The sequence below is a fragment of the Ruditapes philippinarum genome, unplaced genomic scaffold (assembly GCF_026571515.1).
Source record: "Ruditapes philippinarum isolate M1 unplaced genomic scaffold, ASM2657151v2 ctg82_1_1_1_1, whole genome shotgun sequence".
Taxonomy (NCBI): domain Eukaryota; kingdom Metazoa; phylum Mollusca; class Bivalvia; order Venerida; family Veneridae; genus Ruditapes; species Ruditapes philippinarum.
In genome coordinates this window covers 28838-37899 of record NW_026866102.1, presented here as the reverse complement: position 1 = coordinate 37899, position 9062 = coordinate 28838, and positions in this window count along the sequence as shown.

Here is a 9062-nt window from a genome sequence, read left to right as displayed (position 1 = left end):
TTAATGTGTGCTGGGAGAAATGACCGAAAGTACAGATTAAAATAGCTAGCTTATTAAAGCGTGAAGCACTATTAGCAGATATACTAATTACAAGTATATTTTCCTTCTGCATGTGGTTTTCTATTCATAGTACTATTCAACATGCTCTAGCTCTTTACTCCTTGTACTTGCAAAATGATTTACTGGCATTATGAAAAAGTTATAAGAGAAGAGAAATCAACAATGATAATGCTATAATGCTATGACGTCTTTTTAAAACATTTTATTAAAATACAAACAAGTACACAGAAACACCAATTTCATTGTTCACCCATTGTTCATAATATTTATAACAAAAGCTATTATGAATAGGGAAACTTACGTGTACTTTCTTATATTTGTTTAGTCCATATACTGCAAGTCATTGCAAGTTTGGTATTCTCATTTTATGACGTTTTGTGCCTTGTTTATATAAACAGCAATAAACAATAAATCATTAGAGTTACTAGCTGTACATATTTATGATATCAATGTCTACGTAGACAATTTCTGAGAAAAAAAAAAACTTCAGCATATTTCTTTACAAGTTTTATAAATGTTTACACTCCGATATAACTTGAAATTTAACAAATGAGTTAGACTTTCTTAATAACTTAATCAAGGCAATTTTAACACCTTAGTTACAGAAACATCACTTCCAAGAGCACCTCAGGTTTATATACGAGTAAGTACAATACAACGACGGTAAATCGGAAACATGAATCTTTCAAATACAAGGCAAATCTGTCCGAGAAATTTCTTTAAAACTCTCTGCTTAAACAATGAAGCACTGAATAAACAACCGAGTTAGACAACGCATTACTAATTGTGCATATTCTCTGATCACTTCCTATTTCAAAGCAAAAAATAATCTTAGCCTGCACGACAATTCTTTTTTCTCTCTTTTTTGAACAGTAACAAGTATTATTGATTTTCAATAACTGGGTCAGTTGTTTCAAATGTGTTCTGTACAAACTACATTGTATAATAAAAGGTCATTTCACATATAACAGACACTAATTAGAGTAAGGTGCTGAGGATATACATTTCGTTTTTGTTATCCTTAAAAGGGGGCTGAATATTCATGTTTCTTACCATTATGTTTTCTCAGTAAAATCCATTAATTAGCTTCGACTGTGCTTGTTGAAGATTGTTGATGTAACAGTCGAATGTTATGCTACATTTCTAATTCATGTGTATAATTAATGGTAATATTATAATTGTTTTAACATAAGGCTGTCCTTTAAAATAAATTTAAACCTAGGAAAACGATATATAAAAAAGAACAATATGTTCCGAAGCCATTTTTATCTGACATTTTAAACCGTGTTAAATGTGCACTGAATGTGTAGTAATTATTTAAGGCAAAACTCATTTTTTTGGCAGACAGCTGTGTTTCTTAAACTAGATGGTTATTAATAATTAAAAATAATAAAAAAATTGATAGTACAACAAAATGGCAAAGTATTGAACAAATCAAATAACCTGTGCAAATCTGTACTAGTATTGTTATGTATTTTATGCAAAAATACATTCGTAGATGATTTTGAGCTACACAGAAAAACATTTATCCTGACCTTGTTGTACAGGGATATATTTATCTCGTTTTATAGACATCAGATAATACGACCGAATAGCGATCTTTTCTAGTGATTGGATAAAGAGAAACTGTTGGGCAATCTTCCTCAATTCCCAAATAGATATAGAGTACAAAAAAATCTGGGTCAACCTTAAACTTCTAACATTTTAAAATGATCTATTTATGTACATATTTATGCTATTAATGTCATCATTCTGTTTTTTTTTTGACGAAATTTTGGATTGGACTTTTTTAATTTCAAGTTTAAATATTTGGTTTGGAACAGGTTTCATTATCACTGATGTTTAGACTCAATCAAACCGAGTCTGCAATTTTCATGTAATTGTGCTGATTTTAATGCAAAATATTGGAACAACTTTTGTGTGTCAAACTTTCAAAAGAAATAGTTAATTTCTTTTTAAAACAGACCAATGCAAATGAGTTCTATAAACCTAAATAAAGCTATTTTGGAAATATTTTACAAACAAAAATGGTAAATTGTTGCTTAATTAGAAAAGAAACACATATGCTATATGCATCTCTAATCTTAAACACGTACGTATAGTTCAATCTGTATGTGTTATTATTTATAAATGAAATTATTTGGCCAACATAACACTATTTAAAAAGAAAATCAAAGTTTCAATGTTAGTCAATGCTATATCAGAGTTCACATATTCAGCATACATTTACAAATGTGATAAAAAATAATTATATAAACAGTCTCATGAACTGGTGAGGTCAACACTATATGAAAGTATTAAATGTGAAAAATATTGGGACTTATAAATTATCTACTGTTAAAAATCTCAACTTTGTTTAAACTGTAAGTTATGATATCATACACCTGAGATATATTTTATCAATTATCATATGATATGATTTTTCATGGTCAGTTAATTGGTTTTCAATGCATAGATCCCTGACCTGCCTAATTTTAATTATCGGATTAGTGGATACAATTGGAATTTCACTTCAACACATTTGTGAACAAAAGAGCACATATCAATGTTTATGGTTAAATGTATGGTCATTCAAATAAAAAGTTAAAGTAAGGATCTATCAATAACCCCCATATGACGTAAATATTTATGCGATAACTTCTGTGTTACAGGGTCAGATATACATAACTTTCTACTATAAAAATTGCAATAAAATCGTGCTAATAATTTAACGGATATTCGCACGTGACAGTTTATTAGTTGTTTAATGTAACGATGTGCCACCCTTATTCAAGTAAATTTTTTAATTAAATTGGCGTGGAATAGAACAAAATTGATGTGATATTATGTAGGGAAATGCCGATTTTGGTGTGTTTTTTTTTCTGCAGGCTATTTCAATATGTTATATACTCAATATTACATAAAACACATGGCAGTTGATTGTATTATAGGAAGTAACGTAGCCAATGTGTCCGTATTATAGAACCGATATCATGAAAATCATTATTCATGATATTGTTGTATAGTTTTGTATTGACAGAATAATATAAAATAATGCAATTGTAGAAAAGAACTGACAACTGAAATATAAATATTCAATTATTGAATTCATTTTGTGGCAGCTATGAAAATAAATATATGCGAAAATCCTATATTTTGTACTACATTGTATCTTATATATTATCTTGAAAATTATTAATATCATTGTTATAATGTTAGAGAGCAAATTAAAGTGCTTTGTCTTTTTAACATGCAGGATGAGAGTTAAACGTGTACATAACGTATGCAAATAGATGTGATATATTTGGATCTTTTGAATGCATTTTAATCAAAGATTGCGACTTGAAATACAATAATTATGGTATTGTGTCTTTTTATGATGGTTTGTAGTATTTTCCTACGCCATAAAAGATTGATTTTATGATATTGTCTTTATAGTTTTGCAATTTAAATAATCTTTACTTTAAGACGAGTATTATTCTACAAAAACAAAATAGAAACATTACTATGTTAAAGTTAGACGATCAAATATAAATGATGTTTCGAAATTTGTAAAATATGTCATAAGCAAAACAAAACCCAGGATAGATTGGTGTTTGTGTAAATAGACACATGTCTGTAATTTAAGAATAAAATTCTGAAGAGACCAAAAACTTTAAATTGTAGATTTTAATTACCTTAAATAAAATTTAGACAGACGTTCTTTTGGATAATTTAAAACTGATTAAACATCACTACAGTGTACATTTTCCTTCAATTTATTTGTTCTTTTTAATTTTACAACTGGTTTGACTTCTGTGTATTTGAATCAAGTTTACTCGTGAAAGTTATTTCGTATAAAATATAACAGTTTAACCAGTAATGATAAAATAAATATTGACAAACAAATATGTAAACAAAAATCAACAAGGAAGGGTGGCGATCAAAAAACTCATTCTCAAACATAACCTAGCAACACAGGACCACAGGCAAGGATCCCATAAGGACAACAAACAAAAACAGGAGAGAGGTCACAAGAATGGATAAAGCACGGCCGGGCGCCTCTATATATTACACAAAATAGGAAATCTGTTGTCATTTTATTATTTACATTGTAGCGAAAAGAAACTCAAAGGTTGCAAGTCCTGATATTTCGCGCTTTGATTCCGTTTGATTAATTTCGTTTTACGTTCACATGAAAAAATTAATCCGTTAACACTCTAAAAAGAAGAAAGAAATACATTATTTATTTATAAACATAATAATCAACTTAATCAGCAGTGATTGCCTCTGCTTTCCGAAGCATTTTATATCGACTTGTCTTTAAATTCTTCCAACTTCACTAAGAAAATGAAAAGACACTTATAAACAAGCAAATATCAATTATCATATGAAGATTATTTATCTAACAATAGGAATGTTTTACCTTAAAAACGTACAAGACAAAGCTTTAGGAAACAGACTTTCTCAATAGAGTAATCATTTAACTTAACTCTCCGGGGATGTCAATAACATTTCATTGCTATTTCAATATAATCAAAAATTGTATTTTGTTAAGTGACATACAATATGATTACAATATAATACATAACTCTGTCTATTGTTTAAAATGTATTTAATATATTCATAGAAGAGAACCAAGGGTCGTAACCTTTCTCAGCGTCGCTAGTACTTTGTCTGTCGACGCTAATTCAAAATCATTTGAGGTACGATCACTTGCAAAAAAAGAGTAAATACTGGTTATTAATCGATGAAAGCAAGTTATGTGGATCGAAAACCAAAAAATGTCCAAAGTGTGTTTAAATCGGCATAAAAGACAAACGGACAGACAGACAAGCAAGGAATCTTTTTATTTCCCAACACTTTCACCCTTTACGGAATTAATATTTTGTCGTTGGATGTTTTAAATGTGTTTATTTTTTACACAGCATACAGTATGTTTCTACGGCTGTGCATGACTGTTATTAGAGTTCATATGCTGAAGACTGTTCTGTGCTACACAATGTACGCTATACAATGCTTCATTATAAAGATCTTAATGCAATTTTTTTAAAAGGTGAAGCATCGGACCTGTTTCATTCTTTCTGCGTAATCAAACTACTTGATGACACAAGCAAATTGGATTTATATATACCACAAACATATTGACTACATTGACTAGAACGAAACTGACATTATTCTTCAGTATAATTTCAGTTAACAACAGATAGTTTGAAAGTTTGATTTCATGGCAACCACAAAGTCTAGTTGATGTTATTTTGAACAATATTTTGAACAATAAAGGTATCGCATTATACGTTCAAAGCGATTGCATTGGCGCTTAGTTCAACTTGACTAAGTCCTTTTACACAGCCAAAACTTAATGTACATTAACATTTCTTTGAGAGTTAAATAAAGTAATAGAATTTTGGTACACCATTTAAAGGGAGACTTCAAAACTTGAAGCAGATATAAAAAAAACAATCTTTCCATTGAAATATTACATTACAATTATCAATACAATATTAAAAGAAGACAAAAACACAATAATGATCGTTTACTTCCTTATATTGGTGCGACTATTACAACACCTAGAGACATTAAAAATCGGGTTTATAACATTTCAAAACATTTTCTTCTGACCATGGTGGGTTATTTAGCGAGAAACCAATCTTGTTTGATCTACTTCTTTCTGTAGGCGGATTAAATTTGTAGGAATGGTAAATATTTTATTGTTCTAATGCTGTGACTTTCACTGATTACGATCAACGTTGATTTTCAATCTATTTCAAATTTAAAATGCATATTACTGCAATTATTTAAAGCCTAAAAGATACAAGAAGTATATATCCACGATACAAACGATTTCCATACTTTATATACATAAAGTTTAAAGTTTTCAAAATATTTTTTTTTTGTCCTGACAGCAATTGCATTTTTTCATCATTTTTTTATTTTTATTATCAATCACGACAGGGTGACCTTTCTACTTCTTAACGTACACTACTAAATATAATCATAAGTAAGCTATGTGTTTCATTAAAAACATATGAAAAAGGATAATCCCGACTTGAATTGTGTTAAAATGTACAAGACACTTAATCGCATTTAAACATGAATTAATGTGCTAGAATTGTTACATGTACTCGTATGTATGACATAAAACGTACGTCGGGTTTGATTTTGTTTTCGGAAAAAAAACATGTCATATCATGCCTGTCATGTTCGCATATGCGTTGAATACTACTAATGTCCTGCTTTATCAAATAAAAGGTTTAGTCCGATTAAAAAAAGAAGCAGCATTCATCTTGAATGTGTAATTAACGACCTTCGTTATTTGTTATAATAAGTAGCCCCCCGATAAGCACACAAATATCTCTGAATGGTTTGCAAATTATACAAAATATTGTCTTGCTTAGTATGTCGTATTCGAATAATCGCTAAAACCTGCTAGATAAGAGGCTGTCTCACAGTTTCTCGAAATAATATACATTATCCTGGTAAAATAAAACGAACGTACTATGTCATGCATTATATAGATAGTCAGTAAATTCTTATGATAATTCTATAAATAAAAGCAAATATTTATTTCTTAAAATAATCTGAGAGATACATTAAAAATAATACTATAAGGATATAAAATGAAAACAAAACTCCTACTTGAGTTTGAACATCCGTTTCAATACAGCTGACAGTAAAACTAACCTGGTTAAATACGCTTTTAAGTGGAGGTGTTGTATTAAAAGTCAACTTCAAATAACATGCCATACAAAGATTATATTTGCAAAATTTTGCTTTATAAAATTATCATCGTTTTAACAAATGAGTACGACCCTCTTAATAAGTTAATCAAGGCAATTTCAACACCTTATTTACAGAAACGGCACTTCCAAGAGCACATGCTAGGTTCATTTACGAATAAGTACAATACAACGACGGTAAATCAGAAACATGAATCTTTTAAATACAAGGCAAATCTGTCTGAAAGTTTCTTTTAAACTCTCTGCTTAACAATGAAGCACTGAATAAACAACCGAGTTAGACAACGCATTACTAATAGTGCGTGTTCTCTGATCACTCCCTGTTCCAAAGCAAAAATTAAAACTTAGACTGTACAACATTTTATTCTCTTCTCTTCTCTTCTTTGTCTTTTAAACAAAGCAACACGTATTATCGATTATCAATAACTTGGTCAGTTGTTTCATATGTGTTCTGTAAAAACTATAATAAAAGGTCATTTCACATATTACAGACACTAATAAGCGTAAGGTGCTGACGATATATATTTCGTTTTTGTTGTTCGTAAAAGGGGGCTGGATATACATGTTTATTACCATTATGTTTCACAGTTAAATCCATTAATTTGCTTCGACTGTGCTAATTGAAGATTGTTGATGTAACAGTCGAATGTTATGCTACATTTCTAATTCATATGTATCATAATTGGTAAAATTATGATTGTTTTACCTAAGGCTGTTCTTTAAAATAAATTTAAACCTTAGAAAACGATATATAAAAAAGTACAATATGTTCCGAAGCCATTTTTATCTGACATTTAAGCCACGTGATTCTGAGGTAATTATTTAAGGCGAAACTCAATTCTTGGCAAACAGCTGCATTTCTTAAACTAGATGGTCATTAATGATTAAAAAATCAAAGAATTTGATAGTACAACAAAATGACAAATTATTCAACAAATTAAATAACCAGTGCAAATATATACTAGTATTGTTATGTATTTAATGAAAAAATACATTCGTAGGTGATTTTGGGCTACACAGAAAAACATTTATCCTGACCTTGTTGTACTGGGATTTATTTTTCTCGTTTTATAGACATCAAATAACACGGCCGAATAGCGATTTATTCTAGTGATTGGATGGAGAGAAACTGTACCGTTGGGCAATCTTCCTTAATTCCTAAATAAATGTAAAGTACAAAATCTGGGTACCTAATCTTAAGTTAACCGATCTATTACTTCATTAATGGCTGTTTTATGAAAAATTGAACTATTTTTAGTCACATATTTATGACATTAATGTCATTATTCTGTTTTGTTTTTTTTTTTTTTTTTTTAATTTCAAGTTTTAATATGTTACCTTTAGAATTTGTTTTAAAACAGTTTCATTATCCCTCATGTACAGACTCATTCACACCGAGTCTGCAAATTTTCATGTAATTGTGCTGGTTTTAATGCAAAAGATTGGAACAGTTTTTGTATGTCTATCTTTCAAATGAAATAATACATTTTTATTTAAAATAAGACCAATGCAAATAAGTATAATAAACCGAAATAGAAATATTTTGGAAACATATAACAATCCAAAAATGGTTAATTATTGCTTTATTAGAAGAGAAGAAAAACATATGCTATATAATATTAAATATTTATGCTATTACTTCTGTAGTATCGAGTATAGAAATTGCAAGAAAGTCATGCTCTTAATTTTTTGGGTATTCGCACGTGGCCATTTATGAGTTGTTTAACGTGTCGATGCAAGTTAATTTTTAAATTAATTTGTTGTTGAAGAGAATAAAACTGATGTGATATTATAGAATGAAGTGACAGAAAAAAGTTACGGTATATTGTTACTTGTGAAATGACGAATATGGCATTATATAACAAAAGAAATAGAAGGCTATTTCAATACGTTATTTAATACAATTTTACATAAAGCTCATGGAAGTTGATTGTATTGCAGTACGTAACGGAGCCAATGTGTCCGTATAAATAGAACCGATATCATGAAAATAATTATTCATGATATTGTTGACAGAGTTATATAAAAAATAAATTAATGTAATTGTAGCAAAAAAAAACTGACAATTTGAAATAAGAATATTAAATGATTGAATATGAAAATAAATATACGCAAAAATCGAATATTTTATACTATCTTGTACATTATCTTGAAAATTACAGATGTTATAAGAATAATGTTAAATGGGAAATTAAAGTGTTTTGTCTTTTAAACTTGCAGGATGAGTATGAAACAGTACGTATGCAAATAGATGTTTTATATTTGGAACTTTTGAATGCATTTCAATCAAAGATTTTTATTAGA